Source organism: Spea bombifrons, chromosome 4, assembly GCF_027358695.1.
Source record: "Spea bombifrons isolate aSpeBom1 chromosome 4, aSpeBom1.2.pri, whole genome shotgun sequence".
NCBI lineage: Eukaryota > Metazoa > Chordata > Amphibia > Anura > Pelobatidae > Spea > Spea bombifrons.
In genome coordinates, this window is record NC_071090.1 from 113,985,458 (window position 1) to 114,001,899 (window position 16,442).

At 40.7% G+C, this 16,442-nt stretch overlaps 28 non-coding genes across 28 annotated transcripts; all 28 read right to left on the reverse strand.

Moving 5' to 3' along the window:
* Nucleotides 1-247: 247 nt before the first annotated feature.
* Nucleotides 248-320, reverse strand: TRNAV-UAC (transfer RNA valine (anticodon UAC)). Its single transcript has one exon. It is a non-coding gene; the product is annotated as a tRNA-Val (tRNA).
* Nucleotides 321-983: 663 nt separating this feature from the next.
* TRNAV-UAC (transfer RNA valine (anticodon UAC)) lies at nt 984-1,056 on the reverse strand. Its single transcript has one exon. It is a non-coding gene; the product is annotated as a tRNA-Val (tRNA).
* A 453-nt stretch (nt 1,057-1,509) lies between these two features.
* TRNAV-AAC (transfer RNA valine (anticodon AAC)) lies at nt 1,510-1,582 on the reverse strand. The gene has a single exon. It is a non-coding gene; the product is annotated as a tRNA-Val (tRNA).
* A 137-nt stretch (nt 1,583-1,719) lies between these two features.
* Nucleotides 1,720-1,792, reverse strand: TRNAV-CAC (transfer RNA valine (anticodon CAC)). The gene has a single exon. It is a non-coding gene; the product is annotated as a tRNA-Val (tRNA).
* Nucleotides 1,793-2,245: 453 nt separating this feature from the next.
* Nucleotides 2,246-2,318, reverse strand: TRNAV-AAC (transfer RNA valine (anticodon AAC)). Its single transcript has one exon. It is a non-coding gene; the product is annotated as a tRNA-Val (tRNA).
* Nucleotides 2,319-2,455: 137 nt separating this feature from the next.
* On the reverse strand, nt 2,456-2,528 carry TRNAV-CAC (transfer RNA valine (anticodon CAC)). Its single transcript has one exon. It is a non-coding gene; the product is annotated as a tRNA-Val (tRNA).
* A 663-nt stretch (nt 2,529-3,191) lies between these two features.
* On the reverse strand, nt 3,192-3,264 carry TRNAV-UAC (transfer RNA valine (anticodon UAC)). Its single transcript has one exon. It is a non-coding gene; the product is annotated as a tRNA-Val (tRNA).
* Nucleotides 3,265-3,717: 453 nt separating this feature from the next.
* TRNAV-AAC (transfer RNA valine (anticodon AAC)) lies at nt 3,718-3,790 on the reverse strand. Its single transcript has one exon. It is a non-coding gene; the product is annotated as a tRNA-Val (tRNA).
* Nucleotides 3,791-3,927: 137 nt separating this feature from the next.
* Nucleotides 3,928-4,000, reverse strand: TRNAV-UAC (transfer RNA valine (anticodon UAC)). The gene has a single exon. It is a non-coding gene; the product is annotated as a tRNA-Val (tRNA).
* A 662-nt stretch (nt 4,001-4,662) lies between these two features.
* On the reverse strand, nt 4,663-4,735 carry TRNAV-UAC (transfer RNA valine (anticodon UAC)). Its single transcript has one exon. It is a non-coding gene; the product is annotated as a tRNA-Val (tRNA).
* A 663-nt stretch (nt 4,736-5,398) lies between these two features.
* TRNAV-UAC (transfer RNA valine (anticodon UAC)) lies at nt 5,399-5,471 on the reverse strand. The gene has a single exon. It is a non-coding gene; the product is annotated as a tRNA-Val (tRNA).
* A 453-nt stretch (nt 5,472-5,924) lies between these two features.
* On the reverse strand, nt 5,925-5,997 carry TRNAV-AAC (transfer RNA valine (anticodon AAC)). The gene has a single exon. It is a non-coding gene; the product is annotated as a tRNA-Val (tRNA).
* A 137-nt stretch (nt 5,998-6,134) lies between these two features.
* Nucleotides 6,135-6,207, reverse strand: TRNAV-CAC (transfer RNA valine (anticodon CAC)). The gene has a single exon. It is a non-coding gene; the product is annotated as a tRNA-Val (tRNA).
* A 453-nt stretch (nt 6,208-6,660) lies between these two features.
* Nucleotides 6,661-6,733, reverse strand: TRNAV-AAC (transfer RNA valine (anticodon AAC)). The gene has a single exon. It is a non-coding gene; the product is annotated as a tRNA-Val (tRNA).
* A 137-nt stretch (nt 6,734-6,870) lies between these two features.
* Nucleotides 6,871-6,943, reverse strand: TRNAV-CAC (transfer RNA valine (anticodon CAC)). The gene has a single exon. It is a non-coding gene; the product is annotated as a tRNA-Val (tRNA).
* A 663-nt stretch (nt 6,944-7,606) lies between these two features.
* On the reverse strand, nt 7,607-7,679 carry TRNAV-UAC (transfer RNA valine (anticodon UAC)). Its single transcript has one exon. It is a non-coding gene; the product is annotated as a tRNA-Val (tRNA).
* Nucleotides 7,680-8,132: 453 nt separating this feature from the next.
* TRNAV-AAC (transfer RNA valine (anticodon AAC)) lies at nt 8,133-8,205 on the reverse strand. The gene has a single exon. It is a non-coding gene; the product is annotated as a tRNA-Val (tRNA).
* A 137-nt stretch (nt 8,206-8,342) lies between these two features.
* On the reverse strand, nt 8,343-8,415 carry TRNAV-CAC (transfer RNA valine (anticodon CAC)). Its single transcript has one exon. It is a non-coding gene; the product is annotated as a tRNA-Val (tRNA).
* Nucleotides 8,416-9,077: 662 nt separating this feature from the next.
* Nucleotides 9,078-9,150, reverse strand: TRNAV-UAC (transfer RNA valine (anticodon UAC)). Its single transcript has one exon. It is a non-coding gene; the product is annotated as a tRNA-Val (tRNA).
* Nucleotides 9,151-9,603: 453 nt separating this feature from the next.
* TRNAV-AAC (transfer RNA valine (anticodon AAC)) lies at nt 9,604-9,676 on the reverse strand. The gene has a single exon. It is a non-coding gene; the product is annotated as a tRNA-Val (tRNA).
* A 2,834-nt stretch (nt 9,677-12,510) lies between these two features.
* On the reverse strand, nt 12,511-12,583 carry TRNAV-CAC (transfer RNA valine (anticodon CAC)). The gene has a single exon. It is a non-coding gene; the product is annotated as a tRNA-Val (tRNA).
* A 663-nt stretch (nt 12,584-13,246) lies between these two features.
* On the reverse strand, nt 13,247-13,319 carry TRNAV-UAC (transfer RNA valine (anticodon UAC)). The gene has a single exon. It is a non-coding gene; the product is annotated as a tRNA-Val (tRNA).
* Nucleotides 13,320-13,981: 662 nt separating this feature from the next.
* TRNAV-UAC (transfer RNA valine (anticodon UAC)) lies at nt 13,982-14,054 on the reverse strand. The gene has a single exon. It is a non-coding gene; the product is annotated as a tRNA-Val (tRNA).
* A 453-nt stretch (nt 14,055-14,507) lies between these two features.
* TRNAV-AAC (transfer RNA valine (anticodon AAC)) lies at nt 14,508-14,580 on the reverse strand. Its single transcript has one exon. It is a non-coding gene; the product is annotated as a tRNA-Val (tRNA).
* Nucleotides 14,581-14,717: 137 nt separating this feature from the next.
* TRNAV-CAC (transfer RNA valine (anticodon CAC)) lies at nt 14,718-14,790 on the reverse strand. Its single transcript has one exon. It is a non-coding gene; the product is annotated as a tRNA-Val (tRNA).
* A 663-nt stretch (nt 14,791-15,453) lies between these two features.
* TRNAV-UAC (transfer RNA valine (anticodon UAC)) lies at nt 15,454-15,526 on the reverse strand. The gene has a single exon. It is a non-coding gene; the product is annotated as a tRNA-Val (tRNA).
* Nucleotides 15,527-15,978: 452 nt separating this feature from the next.
* On the reverse strand, nt 15,979-16,051 carry TRNAV-AAC (transfer RNA valine (anticodon AAC)). The gene has a single exon. It is a non-coding gene; the product is annotated as a tRNA-Val (tRNA).
* A 137-nt stretch (nt 16,052-16,188) lies between these two features.
* On the reverse strand, nt 16,189-16,261 carry TRNAV-CAC (transfer RNA valine (anticodon CAC)). Its single transcript has one exon. It is a non-coding gene; the product is annotated as a tRNA-Val (tRNA).
* Nucleotides 16,262-16,442: the final 181 nt, after the last annotated feature.

A 16,442-nucleotide genomic window follows, 5' to 3' on the forward strand; every position in this document is an offset into this window, starting at 1 on the left:
TTTCAGCATGCATGACAAAAAGAACTCTACACAAAACATGTTCCTGCCTGGTTTCAAATCAGGGACCTTTTGCGTGTTAGGCAATCGTGATAACCACTACACTACAGAAACTTGACCTGGCTGCAGTTTTCTCACCTCTCTGACAGTACTGTTTCTTTGGAAACATGGTTTAAAAAACAAAAACAACTCAACGTGTGCTACCTTTGCAAGAAATGCAGGTGTAGTTTTAAATTCATAAAACAATAGTTGTTTCTGCTCGGTTTCGAACCGAGGACCTTTCGCGCGTAAGGTGAACGTGATAACCACTACACTACAGAAACAAATCTAGCTGGGGACACTTTCAAACGCTTTCAGACAATATGTGTTACTAGAAAGTAAGGAGAAAACTACAGGATTGGGTCAGCAAAGTGCTAAGAAACTTCACAGTTGAGTAGGCTACCCCCAGGGAAAATCTGTGACATAGTTATGGTGAAATGTTTACATCCCCTCTACAGTTAAGCTTACATTTTCTCTGATTTTAAGAACCCTGCTAAGAAGTTTTCATTTTTAGCTCCTTTACAAGAATTTGACTTGGGAGCTTAAACACTCTAAGAATCCCATACAGATCCTTTCAATTTCCTTTCTTTATGAATTTCAGCAATTTCTAACACTGAACAAATGATTTGAACAGCACAGTGATTTCATGGTGCAATGATGGGATTTTCGTGAAGTGAGTAGGTGTTTTTTTTAAATGATTTTCAGCATGCATGACAAAAAGAACTCTCCACAAAACATGTTCCTGCCTGGTTTCAAATCAGGGACCTTTTGCGTGTTAGGCAATCGTGATAACCACTACACTACAGAAACTTGACCTGGCTGCAGTTTTCTCACCTCTCTGACAGTACTCTTTCTTTGGAAACATGGTTTAAAAAAACAAAAACAACTCAACGTGTGCTACCTTTGCAAGAAATGCAGGTGTAGTTTTAAATTCATAAAACAATAGTTGTTTCTGCTCGGTTTCGAACCGAGGACCTTTCGCGTGTAAGGCGAACGTGATAACCACTACACTACAGAAACAATTCTGGCAGGGGACACTTTCAAACGCTTTCAGACAATATGTGTTACTAGAAAGTAAGGAGAAAACTACAGGATTGGGTCAGCAAAGTGCTAAGAAACTTCACAGTTAAGTAGGCTACCCCCAGGGAAAATCTGTGACATAGTTATGGTGAAATGTTTACATCTCCTCTACAGTTAAGCTTACATTTTCTCTGATTTTAAGAACCCTGCTAAGAAGTTTTCATTTTTAGCTCCTTTACAAGAATTTGACTTGGGAGCTTAAACACTCTAAGAATCCCATACAGATCATTTCAATTTCCTTTCTTTATGAATTTCAGCAATTTCTAACACTGAACAAATGATGTGAACAGCACAGTGATTTCATGGTGCAATGATGGGATTTTCGTGAAGTGAGTAGGTGTTTTTTTTAAATGATTTTCAGCATGCATGACAAAAAGAACTCTACACAAAACATGTTCCTGCCTGGTTTCGAACCAGCGACCTTTTGCGTGTTAGGCAAACGTGATAACCACTACACTACAGAAACTTGACCTAGCTGCAGTTTTCTCACCTCTCTGACAGTACTCTTTCTTTGGAAACATGGTTTAAAAAAACAAAAACAACTCAACGTGTGCTACCTTTGCAAGAAATGCAGGTGTAGTTTTAAATTCATAAAACAATAGTTGTTTCTGCTCGGTTTCGAACCGAGGACTTTTCGCGTGTGAGGCGAACGTGATAACCACTACACTACAGAAACAAATCTGGCAGAGGGCACTTTCAAACGCTTTCAGACGATATGTGTTACTAGAAAGTAAGGAGAAAACTACAGGATTGGGTCAGCAAAGTGCTAAGAAACTTCACAGTTGAGTAGGCTACCCCCTGGGAAAATCTGTGACATAGTTATGGTGAAATGTTTACATCCCCTCTACAGTTAAGCTTAAATTTTCTCTGATTTTAAGAACCCTGCTAAGAAGTTTTCATTTTTAGCTCCTTTACAAGAATTTGACTTGGGAGCTTAAACACTCTAAGAATCCCATACAGATCCTTTCAATTTCCTTTCTTTATGAATTTCAGCAATTTCTAACACTGAACAAATGATGTGAACAGCACAGTGATTTCATGGTGCAATGATGGGATTTTCGTGAAGTGAGTAGGTGTTTTTTTTAAATGATTTTCAGCATGCATGACAAAAAGAACTCTACACAAAACATGTTCCTGCCTGGTTTCGAACCAGGGACCTTTTGCGTGTTAGGCAAACGTGATAACCACTACACTACAGAAACTTGACTTGTTTGTGGTTTTCTCACCTCTCTGACAGTACTCTTTCTTTGGAAACATGGTTTAAAAAAACAAAAACAACTCAACGTGTGCTACCTTTGCAAGAAATGCAGGTGTAGTTTTAAATTCATAAAACAATAGTTGTTTCTGCTCGGTTTCGAACCGAGAACCTTTCGCGTGTGAGGCGAACGCAATAACCACTTCACTACAGAAACAAATCTGGAGGAAGACACTTTCAAACGCTTTCAGACACTATGTGTTACTAGAAAGTAAGGAGAAAACTACAGGATTGGGTCAGCAAAGTGCTAAGAAACTTCACAGTTGAGTAGGCTACCCCCAGGGAAAATCTGTGACATAGTTATGGTGAAATGTTTACATCCCCTCTACAGTTAAGCTTAAATTTTCTCTGATTTTAAGAACCCTGCCAAGAAGTTTTCATTTTTAGCTCCTTTACAAGAATTTGACTTGGGAGCTTAAACACTCTAAGAATCCCATACAGATCATTTCAGTTTCCTTTCTTTATGAATTTCACCAATTTCTAACACTGAACAAATGATTTGAACAGCACAGTGATTTCATGGTGCAATGATGGGATTTTCGTGAAGTGAGTAGGTGTTTTTTTTAAATGATTTTCAGCATGCATGACAAAAAGAACTCTCCACAAAACATGCTCCTGCCTGGTTTCAAATCAGGGACCTTTTGCGTGTTAGGCAATCGTGATAACCACTACACTACAGAAACTTGACCTGGCTGCAGTTTTCTCACCTCTCTGACAGTACTCTTTCTTTGGAAACATGGTTTAAAAAAACAAAAACAACTCAACGTGTGCTACCTTTGCAAGAAATGCAGGTGTAGTTTTAAATTCATAAAACAATAGTTGTTTCTGCTCGGTTTCGAACCGAGAACCTTTCGCGTGTAAGGCGAACGTGATAACCACTACACTACAGAAAGAAATCTGGCAGGGGACACTTTCAAACGCTTTCAGACAATATGTGTTACTAGAAAGTAAGGAGAAAACTACAGGATTGGGTCAGCAAAGTGCTAAGAAACTTCACAGTTAAGTAGGCTACCCCCAGGGAAAATCTGTGACATAGTTATGGTGAAATGTTTACATCCCCTCTACAGTTAAGCTTAAATTTTCTCTGATTTTAAGAACCCTGCCAAGAAGTTTTCATTTTTAGCTCCTTTACAAGAATTTGACTTGGGAGCTTAAACACTCTAAGAATCCCATACAGATCCTTTCAATTTCCTTTCTTTATGAATTTCAGCAATTTCTAACACTGAACAAATGATGTGAACAGCACAGTGATTTCATGGTGCAATGATGGGATTTTCGTGAAGTGAGTAGGTGTTTTTTTAAAATGATTTTCAGCATGCATGACAAAAAGAACTCTACACAAAACATGTTCCTGCCTGGTTTCGAACCAGGGACCTTTTGCGTGTTAGGCAAACGTGATAACCACTACACTACAGAAACTTGACCTGGCTGCAGTTTTCTCACCTCTCTGACAGTACTCTTTCTTTGGAAACATGGTTTAAAAAAACAAAAACAACTCAACGTGTGCTACCTTTGCAAGAAATGCAGGTGTAGTTTTAAATTCATAAAACTATAGTTGTTTCTGCTCGGTTTCGAACCGAGGACCTTTCGCGTGTAAGGCGAACGTGATAACCACTACACTACAGAAACAAATCTGGCAGGAGACACTTTCAAACGCTTTCAGACAATATGTGTTACTAGAAAGTAAGGAGAAAACTACAGGATTGGGTCAGCAAAGTGCTAAGAAACTTCACAGTTGAGTAGGCTACCCCCAGGGAAAATCTGTGACATAGTTATGGTGAAATGTTTACATCCCCTCTACAGTTAAGCTTAAATTTTCTCTGATTTTAAGAACCCTGCTAAGAAGTTTTCATTTTTAGCTCCTTTACAAGAATTTGACTTGGGAGCTTAAACACTCTAAGAATCCCATACAGATCCTTTCAATTTCCTTTCTTTATGAATTTCAGCAATTTCTAACACTGAACAAATGATGTGAACAGCACAGTGATTTCATGGTGCAATGATGGGATTTTCGTGAAGTGAGTAGGTGTTTTTTTTAAATGATTTTCAGCATGCATGACAAAAAGAACTCTACACAAAACATGTTCCTGCCTGGTTTCAAATCAGGGACCTTTTGCGTGTTAGGCAATCGTGATAACCACTACACTACAGAAACTTGACCTGGCCGTGGTTTTCTCACCTCTCTGACAGTACTGTTTCTTTGGAAACATGGTTTAAAAAACAAAAACAACTCAACGTGTGCTACCTTTGCAAGAAATGCAGGTGTAGTTTTAAATTCATAAAACAATAGTTGTTTCTGCTCGGTTTCGAACCGAGGACCTTTCGCGCGTAAGGTGAACGTGATAACCACTACACTACAGAAACAAATCTAGCTGGGGACACTTTCAAACGCTTTCAGACAATATGTGTTACTAGAAAGTAAGGAGAAAACTACAGGATTGGGTCAGCAAAGTGCTAAGAAACTTCACAGTTGAGTAGGCTACCCCCAGGGAAAATCTGTGACATAGTTATGGTGAAATGTTTACATCCCCTCTACAGTTAAGCTTACATTTTCTCTGATTTTAAGAACCCTGCTAAGAAGTTTTCATTTTTAGCTCCTTTACAAGAATTTGACTTGGGAGCTTAAACACTCTAAGAATCCCATACAGATCCTTTCAATTTCCTTTCTTTATGAATTTCAGCAATTTCTAACACTGAACAAATGATTTGAACAGCACAGTGATTTCATGGTGCAATGATGGGATTTTCGTGAAGTGAGTAGGTGTTTTTTTTAAATGATTTTCAGCATGCATGACAAAAAGAACTCTCCACAAAACATGTTCCTGCCTGGTTTCAAATCAGGGACCTTTTGCGTGTTAGGCAATCGTGATAACCACTACACTACAGAAACTTGACCTGGCTGCAGTTTTCTCACCTCTCTGACAGTACTCTTTCTTTGGAAACATGGTTTAAAAAAACAAAAACAACTCAACGTGTGCTACCTTTGCAAGAAATGCAGGTGTAGTTTTAAATTCATAAAACAATAGTTGTTTCTGCTCGGTTTCGAACCGAGGACCTTTCGCGTGTAAGGCGAACGTGATAACCACTACACTACAGAAACAATTCTGGCAGGGGACACTTTCAAACGCTTTCAGACAATATGTGTTACTAGAAAGTAAGGAGAAAACTACAGGATTGGGTCAGCAAAGTGCTAAGAAACTTCACAGTTAAGTAGGCTACCCCCAGGGAAAATCTGTGACATAGTTATGGTGAAATGTTTACATCTCCTCTACAGTTAAGCTTACATTTTCTCTGATTTTAAGAACCCTGCTAAGAAGTTTTCATTTTTAGCTCCTTTACAAGAATTTGACTTGGGAGCTTAAACACTCTAAGAATCCCATACAGATCATTTCAATTTCCTTTCTTTATGAATTTCAGCAATTTCTAACACTGAACAAATGATGTGAACAGCACAGTGATTTCATGGTGCAATGATGGGATTTTCGTGAAGTGAGTAGGTGTTTTTTTTAAATGATTTTCAGCATGCATGACAAAAAGAACTCTACACAAAACATGTTCCTGCCTGGTTTCGAACCAGGGACCTTTTGCGTGTTAGGCAAACGTGATAACCACTACACTACAGAAACTTGACCTAGCTGCAGTTTTCTCACCTCTCTGACAGTACTCTTTCTTTGGAAACATGGTTTAAAAAAACAAAAACAACTCAACGTGTGCTACCTTTGCAAGAAATGCAGGTGTAGTTTTAAATTCATAAAACAATAGTTGTTTCTGCTCGGTTTCGAACCGAGGACCTTTCGCGTGTGAGGCGAACGTGATAACCACTACACTACAGAAACAAATCTGGCAGAGGGCACTTTCAAACGCTTTCAGACGATATGTGTTACTAGAAAGTAAGGAGAAAACTACAGGATTGGGTCAGCAAAGTGCTAAGAAACTTCACAGTTGAGTAGGCTACCCCCTGGGAAAATCTGTGACATAGTTATGGTGAAATGTTTACATCCCCTCTACAGTTAAGCTTAAATTTTCTCTGATTTTAAGAACCCTGCTAAGAAGTTTTCATTTTTAGCTCCTTTACAAGAATTTGACTTGGGAGCTTAAACACTCTAAGAATCCCATACAGATCCTTTCAATTTCCTTTCTTTATGAATTTCAGCAATTTCTAACACTGAACAAATGATGTGAACAGCACAGTGATTTCATGGTGCAATGATGGGATTTTCGTGAAGTGAGTAGGTGTTTTTTTTAAATGATTTTCAGCATGCATGACAAAAAGAACTCTACACAAAACATGTTCCTGCCTGGTTTCGAACCAGGGACCTTTTGCGTGTTAGGCAAACGTGATAACCACTACACTACAGAAACTTGACTTGTTCGTGGTTTTCTCACCTCTCTGACAGTACTCTTTCTTTGGAAACATGGTTTAAAAAAACAAAAACAACTCAACGTGTGCTACCTTTGCAAGAAATGCAGGTGTAGTTTTAAATTCATAAAACAATAGTTGTTTCTGCTCGGTTTCGAACCGAGAACCTTTCGCGTGTGAGGCGAACGCAATAACCACTTCACTACAGAAACAAATCTGGAGGAAGACACTTTCAAACGCTTTCAGACACTATGTGTTACTAGAAAGTAAGGAGAAAACTACAGGATTGGGTCAGCAAAGTGCTAAGAAACTTCACAGTTGAGTAGGCTACCCCCAGGGAAAATCTGTGACATAGTTATGGTGAAATGTTTACATCCCCTCTACAGTTAAGCTTAAATTTTCTCTGATTTTAAGAACCCTGCCAAGAAGTTTTCATTTTTAGCTCCTTTACAAGAATTTGACTTGGGAGCTTAAACACTCTAAGAATCCCATACAGATCATTTCAGTTTCCTTTCTTTATGAATTTCACCAATTTCTAACACTGAACAAATGATTTGAACAGCACAGTGATTTCATGGTGCAATGATGGGATTTTCGTGAAGTGAGTAGGTGTTTTTTTTAAATGATTTTCAGCATGCATGACAAAAAGAACTCTCCACAAAACATGCTCCTGCCTGGTTTCAAATCAGGGACCTTTTGCGTGTTAGGCAATCGTGATAACCACTACACTACAGAAACTTGACCTGGCTGCAGTTTTCTCACCTCTCTGACAGTACTCTTTCTTTGGAAACATGGTTTAAAAAAACAAAAACAACTCAACGTGTGCTACCTTTGCAAGAAATGCAGGTGTAGTTTTAAATTCATAAAACAATAGTTGTTTCTGCTCGGTTTCGAACCGAGAACCTTTCGCGTGTAAGGCGAACGTGATAACCACTACACTACAGAAACAAATCTGGCAGGGGACACTTTCAAACGCTTTCAGACAATATGTGTTACTAGAAAGTAAGGAGAAAACTACAGGATTGGGTCAGCAAAGTGCTAAGAAACTTCACAGTTAAGTAGGCTACCCCCAGGGAAAATCTGTGACATAGTTATGGTGAAATGTTTACATCCCCTCTACAGTTAAGCTTAAATTTTCTCTGATTTTAAGAACCCTGCTAAGAAGTTTTCATTTTTAGCTCCTTTACAAGAATTTGACTTGGGAGCTTAAACACTCTAAGAATCCCATACAGATCCTTTCAATTTCCTTTCTTTATGAATTTCAGCAATTTCTAACACTGAACAAATGATGTGAACAGCACAGTGATTTCATGGTGCAATGATGGGATTTTCGTGAAGTGAGTAGGTGTTTTTTTAAAATGATTTTCAGCATGCATGACAAAAAGAACTCTACACAAAACATGTTCCTGCCTGGTTTCGAACCAGGGACCTTTTGCGTGTTAGTCAAACATGATAACCACTACACTACAGAAACTTGACCTGTTCGTGGTTTTCTCACCTCTCTGACAGTACTCTTTCTTTGGAAACATGGTTTAAAAAAACAAAAACAACTCAACGTGTGCTACCTTTGCAAGAAATGCAGGTGTAGTTTTAAATTCATAAAACAATAGTTGTTTCTGCTCGGTTTCGAACCGAGGACCTTTCGCGTGTGAGGCGAACGTGATAACCACTACACTACAGAAACAAATCCGGAAGAAAACACTTTCAAACGCTTTCAGACAATATGTGTTACTAGAAAGTAAGGAGAAAACTACAGGATTGGGTCAGCAAAGTGCTAAGAAACTTCACAGTTGAGTAGGCTACCCCCAGGGAAAATCTGTGACATAGTTATGGGGAAATGTTTACATCCCCTCTACAGTTAAGCTTAAATTTTCTCTGATTTTAAGAACCATGCTAAGAAGTTTTCATTATTAGCTCCTTTACAAGAATTTGACTTGGGAGCTTAAACACTCTAAGAATCCCATACAGATCCTTTCAATTTCCTTTCTTTATGAATTTCAGCAATTTCTAACACTGAACAAATGATGTGAACAGCACAGTGATTTCATGGTGCAATGATGGGATTTTCGTGAAGTGAGTAGGTGTTTTTTTTAAATGATTTTCAGCATGCATGACAAAAAGAACTCTCCACAAAACATGTCCTGCCTGGTTTCAAATCAGGGACCTTTTGCATGTTAGGCAATCGTGATAACCACTACACTACAGAAACCTGACCTGGCTGCAGTTTTCTCACCTCTCTGACAGTACTCTTTCTTTGGAAACATGGTTTAAAAAAACAAAAACAACTCAACGTGTGCTACCTTTGCAAGAAATGCAGGTGTAGTTTTAAATTCATAAAACAATAGTTGTTTCTGCTCGGTTTCGAACCGAGGACCTTTCGCGTGTAAGGCGAACGTGATAACCACTACACTACAGAAACAAATCTGGCAGGGGTCACTTTCAAACGCTTTCAGACAATATGTGTTACTAGAAAGTAAGGAGAAAACTACAGGATTGGGTCAGCAAAGTGCTAAGAAACTTCACAGTTAAGTAGGCTACCCCCAGGGAAAATCTGTGACATAGTTATGGTGAAATGTTTACATCCCCTCTACAGTTAAGCTTACATTTTCTCTGATTTTAAGAACCCTGCTAAGAAGTTTTCATTTTTAGCTCCTTTACAAGAATTTGACTTGGGAGCTTAAACACTCTAAGAATCCCATACAGATCATTTCAATTTCCTTTCTTTATGAATTTCAGCAATTTCTAACACTGAACAAATGATGTGAACAGCACAGTGATTTCATGGTGCAATGATGGGATTTTCGTGAAGTGAGTAGGTGTTTTTTTTAAATGATTTTCAGCATGCATGACAAAAAGAACTCTACACAAAACATGTTCCTGCCTGGTTTCGAACCAGGGACCTTTTGCATGTTAGGCAAACGTGATAACCACTACACTACAGAAACTTGACCTGTTCGTGGTTTTCTCACCTCTCTGACAGTACTCTTTCTTTGGAAACATGGTTTAAAAAAACAAAAACAACTCAACGTGTGCTACCTTTGCAAGAAATGCAGTGTGACAGAATGACCTGTCATACAGGGGCCCAAGGTACTCAGAGATGGCTCCAGCCTGGCTGCCAAACAAGCAGGAACTCCATTGTTTAATTAATCCCATCAATAGGATTGCTGATTGGGGATTAAAGGTTGGGTGGAATACATGTATCTGTTAATTTATGTTAATGAAGTTCTGTGGCTATATCAGTCTATGTTTTACTACAATAAACTGTTCATTCCTGCTGTACTCAGTTCAAGGTAGTTGTGTCTACTTATTGGGTACACATAGCAGGGTTCCAAGGTGCGCATGCTGACTGGTGCTGGAAGTGATTCCGGGGACAACAGGAGGATACATGTGGGTGATCTCTGGGAGTTACTACAGCTCTCTTGGTGAACCCGTTACATTGGTGGCAAGCGGCGGGATTGCCTCCTAGTCTGAGGGACACGTCCTTTGCACCGGGATCTATCTCCAGGAAAGAGAATGGAAGTCAGCTACGCAGAGCTGATCAAGAGGAATTGTAAACGCCTGAAGCTCTGGAGGGAGGTTCTCCACTGGGAAATTAAGTACAAGGGGAAAAGCCTCCCAACCTTTGAGGAAAGGTTTTGGCTCCAGCGGAAGTTGCGGATGCCGTTCTTGGGGAAGCAGCCCAAAGAGGAATGGGTGGCTGAGCTGGAGGTGCTGGTCCAGACAGAGCTGAGGTTGGACGATGGATATCGGGCTCTGCGGTGGTACGCAGCACAGATGTGCCTGGGGCTGGAGGATAAAGGTCCCACAGAGGGCTATGGCTTCGGCGGCCCGGGATTATTATTGGAAATTATAGAAAAGGATCCCGACTTCGGTAGTGCATCGGAGTGTCGGGAGGAAGACATCCAGGAGCGAAGGGAGGAGGATATCCCATATGTGCCTAAACTGTGGGCTGACCTGGATTATTTGGTCACACAAGAATGGGAACTGGAACAGGCATATCAAGAGTTATTTGACCATGTGCAACAGTATGCCCCAGTGACCATGGATTTCATTGATTTTACTGCGTGGTCACCTGAGGATGTTGACCCAGAAGGGGTGGATGGGACTGAGTCACAGGGTTACTGGACAGCTAACCCAGATCCGATAGCGGAACTATGTGATTGTACACCACAACCGGATCCAGAGATTGTGGATTTAATTGATTTTACATCTGAGGATATTGGTCCGGGAGGGCTTGCAATTGGCTTCCCTTCCCAGCAAAAGGAAGAAGGTTTTGTGGGTGTAGTAGCTGGCACTGCGGTCTCCACAAGCACCCACCCAGCAGAAGAGCTGTCATCGGGGCAGAGTACCGCTGGCATCTGCCTGCTCCTTTCCCTGTTTCCCGAGCCTGACCACAGCAACCTTGTAAGGTCCAGTCAGGCAGCCCCAGAGACTGTGGTAGTTGATGGGGCTGCGGTTTCCACACCTGGGTCCCCGGAATGTTTGGCAGTTGGCCCAGATCCCCGCTCCCCAGCAGAAGAGCTGGCAACAGGGCAGAGTGCTGCTGTTCTCTGCCCACCCCTCCCCCTTGTTCCTGAGTCTGACCATGACGCTCCCGCAGTGCTCGCTCAGACCACCCCAGCCGAAATACTGGCAACAGGAGAGAGGCAGGACGGCCCCTCTCTACCAGCACTGGAGGTGCCCGCAAACCCTATAAAAGAGATTTCTCCAGGTCAGAGTGCAGCTGACCTCTGCCTTCCCACATCAGACGTCCCTCCACTAGAGGATGGTACGAAACCAGCACTTGGGGACACGTATCCCATACAGGTGGATGAGACTGTGGTTGCCACCTGTGGTCCCCAGAATTGCTGGGCAGCTGGCTCGGATCTCCAACCCTGGATCGAAGGGGCCCCCGCCACCCTGTCATCTCCCCAGCGGCTGAGAAGACTCCAGAGAGAAGGTGCAGTTGGCAATTCTCTCCAGCGGCAGTTATATTTTTCGGGAGAGGCAGAGGGCAGGCGGGTGAGTACTGCTGTTTTGTTAGATTGTGTTGGGGAGCACCAATTTGTGGCTGGCAGTGATGGTCCAGATATACAGACTGACTTCAGAGTCAAACAGTGTGGGGTCTTATCAGACGTCAGTCTCCCTCAGAAAAAGGAGATATGTGATGGAGTGTGTGACGGAACTGTCCATCACTGGGGCCCCTGGAGAGGACTGAAAGCAAGCCTGCTACCCGCAGATTATGGACCCTGTCTCCCTGCCTTTTGCCAGCCCCCTGCATCCACAACTCCAGGAGCGACGGAGCTGTGCTGTCGGACTGAACTGGATGCAGACCCGGTTTGGGTCTGGCCCCAGTTCAGTCTTATTTTTAAAAGGGGAGATATGTGACAGAATGACCTGTCATACAGGGGCCCAAGGTACTCAGAGATGGCTCCAGCCTGGCTGCCAAACAAGCAGGAACTCCATTGTTTAATTAATCCCATCAATAGGATTGCTGATTGGGGATTAAAGGTTGGGTGGAATACATGTATCTGTTAATTTATGTTAATGAAGTTCTGTGGCTATATCAGTCTATGTTTTACTACAATAAACTGTTCATTCCTGCTGTACTCAGTTCAAGGTAGTTGTGTCTACTTATTGGGTACACATAGCAGGGTTCCAAGGTGCGCATGCTGACTGGTGCTGGAAGTGATTCCGGGGACAACAGGAGGATACATGTGGGTGATCTCTGGGAGTTACTACAGCTCTCTTGGTGAACCCGTTACATGCAGGTGTAGTTTTAAATTCATAAAACAATAGTTGTTTCTGCTCGGTTTCGAACCGAGGACCTTTCGCGTGTGAGGCGAACGTGATAACCACTACACTACAGAAACAAATCTGGAAGAAAACACTTTCAAACGCTTTCAGACAATATGTGTTACTAGAAAGTAAGGAGAAAACTACAGGATTGGGTCAGCAAAGTGCTAAGAAACTTCACAGTTGAGTAGGCTACCCCCAGGGAAAATCTGTGACATAGTTATGGTGAAATGTTTACATCCCCTCTACAGTTAAGCTTAAATTTTCTCTGATTTTAAGAACCCTGCTAAGAAGTTTTCATTTTTAGCTCCTTTACAAGAATTTGACTTGGGAGCTTAAACACTCTAAGAATCCCATACAGATCCTTTCAATTTCCTTTCTTTATGAATTTCAGCAATTTCTAACACTGAACAAATGATGTGAACAGCACAGTGATTTCATGGTGCAATGATGGGATTTTCGTGAAGTGAGTAGGTGTTTTTTTTAAATGATTTTCAGCATGCATGACAAAAAGAACTCTCCACAAAACATGTTCCTGCCTGGTTTCAAATCAGGGACCTTTTGCGTGTTAGGCAATCGTGATAACCACTACACTACAGAAACTTGACCTGGCTGCAGTTTTCTCACCTCTCTGACAGTACTCTTTCTTTGGAAACATGGTTTAAAAAAACAAAAACAACTCAACGTGTGCTACCTTTGCAAGAAATGCAGGTGTAGTTTTAAATTCATAAAACAATAGTTGTTTCTGCTCGGTTTCGAACCGAGGACCTTTCGCGTGTAAGGCGAACGTGATAACCACTACACTACAGAAACAAATCTGGCAGGGGACACTTTCAAACGCTTTCAGACAATATGTGTTACTAGAAAGTAAGGAGAAAACTACAGGATTGGGTCAGCAAAGTGCTAAGAAACTTCACAGTTAAGTAGGCTACCCCCAGGGAAAATCTGTGACATAGTTATGGTGAAATGTTTACATCCCCTCTACAGTTAAGCTTACATTTTCTCTGATTTTAAGAACCCTGCCAAGAAGTTTTCATTTTTAGCTCCTTTACAAGAATTTGACTTGGGAGCTTAAACACTCTAAGAATCCCATACAGATCCTTTCAATTTCCTTTCTTTATGAATTTCAGCAATTTCTAACACTGAACAAATGATGTGAAAAGCACAGTGATTTCATGGTGCAATGATGGGATTTTCGTGAAGTGAGTAGGTGTTTTTTTTAAATGATTTTCAGCATGCATGACAAAAAGAACTCTACACAAAACATGTTCCTGCCTGGTTTCAAATCAGGGACCTTTTGCGTGTTAGGCAATCGTGATAACCACTACACTACAGAAACTTGACCTGGCTGCAGTTTTCTCACCTCTCTAACAGTACTGTTTCTTTGGAAACATGGTTTAAAAAACAAAAACAACTCAACGTGTGCTACCTTTGCAAGAAATGCAGGTGTAGTTTTAAATTCATAAAACAATAGTTGTTTCTGCTCGGTTTCGAACCGAGGACCTTTCGCGCGTAAGGTGAACGTGATAACCACTACACTACAGAAACAAATCTAGCTGGGGACACTTTCAAACGCTTTCAGACAATATGTGTTACTAGAAAGTAAGGAGAAAACTACAGGATTGGGTCAGCAAAGTGCTAAGAAACTTCACAGTTGAGTAGGCTACCCCCAGGGAAAATCTGTGACATAGTTATGGTGAAATGTTTACATCCCCTCTACAGTTAAGCTTACATTTTCTCTGATTTTAAGAACCCTGCTAAGAAGTTTTCATTTTTAGCTCCTTTACAAGAATTTGACTTGGGAGCTTAAACACTCTAAGAATCCCATACAGATCCTTTCAATTTCCTTTCTTTATGAATTTCAGCAATTTCTAACACTGAACAAATGATGTGAACAGCACAGTGATTTCATGGTGCAATGATGGGATTTTCGTGAAGTGAGTAGGTGTTTTTTTTAAATGATTTTCAGCATGCATGACAAAAAGAACTCTACACAAAACATGTTCCTGCCTGGTTTCGAACCAGGGACCTTTTGCGTGTTAGGCAAACGTGATAACCACTACACTACAGAAACTTGACCTGTTCGAGGTTTTCTCACCTCTCTGACAGTACTCTTTCTTTGGAAACATGGTTTAAAAAAACAAAAACAACTCAACGTGTGCTACCTTTGCAAGAAATGCAGGTGTAGTTTTAAATTCATAAAACAATAGTTGTTTCTGCTCGGTTTTGAACCGAGGACCTTTCGCGTGTGAGGCGAACGTGATAACCACTACACTACAGAAACAAATCTGGAAGAAGACACTTTCAAACGCTTTCAGACACTATGTGTTACTAGAAAGTAAGGAGAAAACTACAGGATTGTTTCAGCAAAGTGCTAAGAAACTTCACAGTTGAGTATTCTACCCCCAGGGAAAATCTGTGACATAGTTATGGTGAAATGTTTACATCCCCTCTACAGTTAAGCTTAAATTTTCTCTGATTTTAAGAACCCTGCCAAGAAGTTTTCATTTTTAGCTCCTTTACAAGAATTTGACTTGGGAGCTTAAACACTCTAAGAATCCCATACAGATCCTTTCAATTTCCTTTCTTTATGAATTTCAGCAATTTCTAACACTGAACAAATGATGTGAACAGCACAGTGATTTCATGGTGCAATGATGGGATTTTCGTGAAGTGAGTAGGTGTTTTTTTTAAATGATTTTCAGCATGCATGACAAAAAGAACTCTCCACAAAACATGCTCCTGCCTGGTTTCAAATCAGGGACCTTTTGCGTGTTAGGCAATCGTGATAACCACTACACTACAGAAACTTGACCTGGCTGCAGTTTTCTCACCTCTCTGACAGTACTCTTTCTTTGGAAACATGGTTTAAAAAAACAAAAACAACTCAACGTGTGCTACCTTTGCAAGAAATGCAGGTGTAGTTTTAAATTCATAAAACAATAGTCGTTTCTGCTCGGTTTCGAACCGAGGACTTTTCGCGTGTAAGGCGAACGTGATAACCACTACACTACAGAAACAAATCTGGCAGGGGACACTTTCAAACGCTTTCAGACAATATGTGTTACTAGAAAGTAAGGAGAAAACTACAGGATTGGGTCAGCAAAGTGCTAAGAAACTTCACAGTTGAGTAGGCTACCCCCAGGGAAAATCTGTGACATAGTTATGGTGAAATGTTTACATCCCCTCTACAGTTAAGCTTACATTTTCTCTGATTTTAAGAACCCTGCTAAGAAGTTTTCATTTTTAGCTCCTTTACAAGAATTTGACTTGGGAGCTTAAACACTCTAAGAATCCCATACAGATCATTTCAATTTCCTTTCTTTATGAATTTCAGCAATTTCTAACACTGAACAAATGATGTGAACAGCACAGTGATTTCATGGTGCAATGATGGGATTTTCGTGAAGTGAGTAGGTGTTTTTTTAAATGATTTTCAGCGTGCATGACAAAAAGAACTCTACACAAAACATGTTCCTGCCTGGTTTCGAACCAGGGACCTTTTGCGTGTTAGGCAAACCTGATAACCACTACACTACAGAAACTTGACCTGTTCGTGGTTTTCTCACCTCTCTGACAGTACTCTTTCTTTGGAAACATGGTTTAAAAAAACAAAAACAACTCAACGTGTGCTACCTTTGCAAGAAATGCAGGTGTAGTTTTAAATTCATAAAACAATAGTTGTTTCTGCTCGGTTTCGAACCGAGGACCTTTCGCGTGTGAGGCGAACGTGATAACCACTACACTACAGAAACAAATCTGGAAGAAGACACTTTCAAACGCTTTCAGACACTATGTGTTACTAGAAAGTAAGGAGAAAACTACAGGATTGGGTCAGCAAAGTGCTAAGAAACTTCACAGTTGAGTATTCTACCCCCAGGGAAAATCTGTGACATAGTTATGGTGAAATGTTTACATCCCCTCTACAGTTAAGCT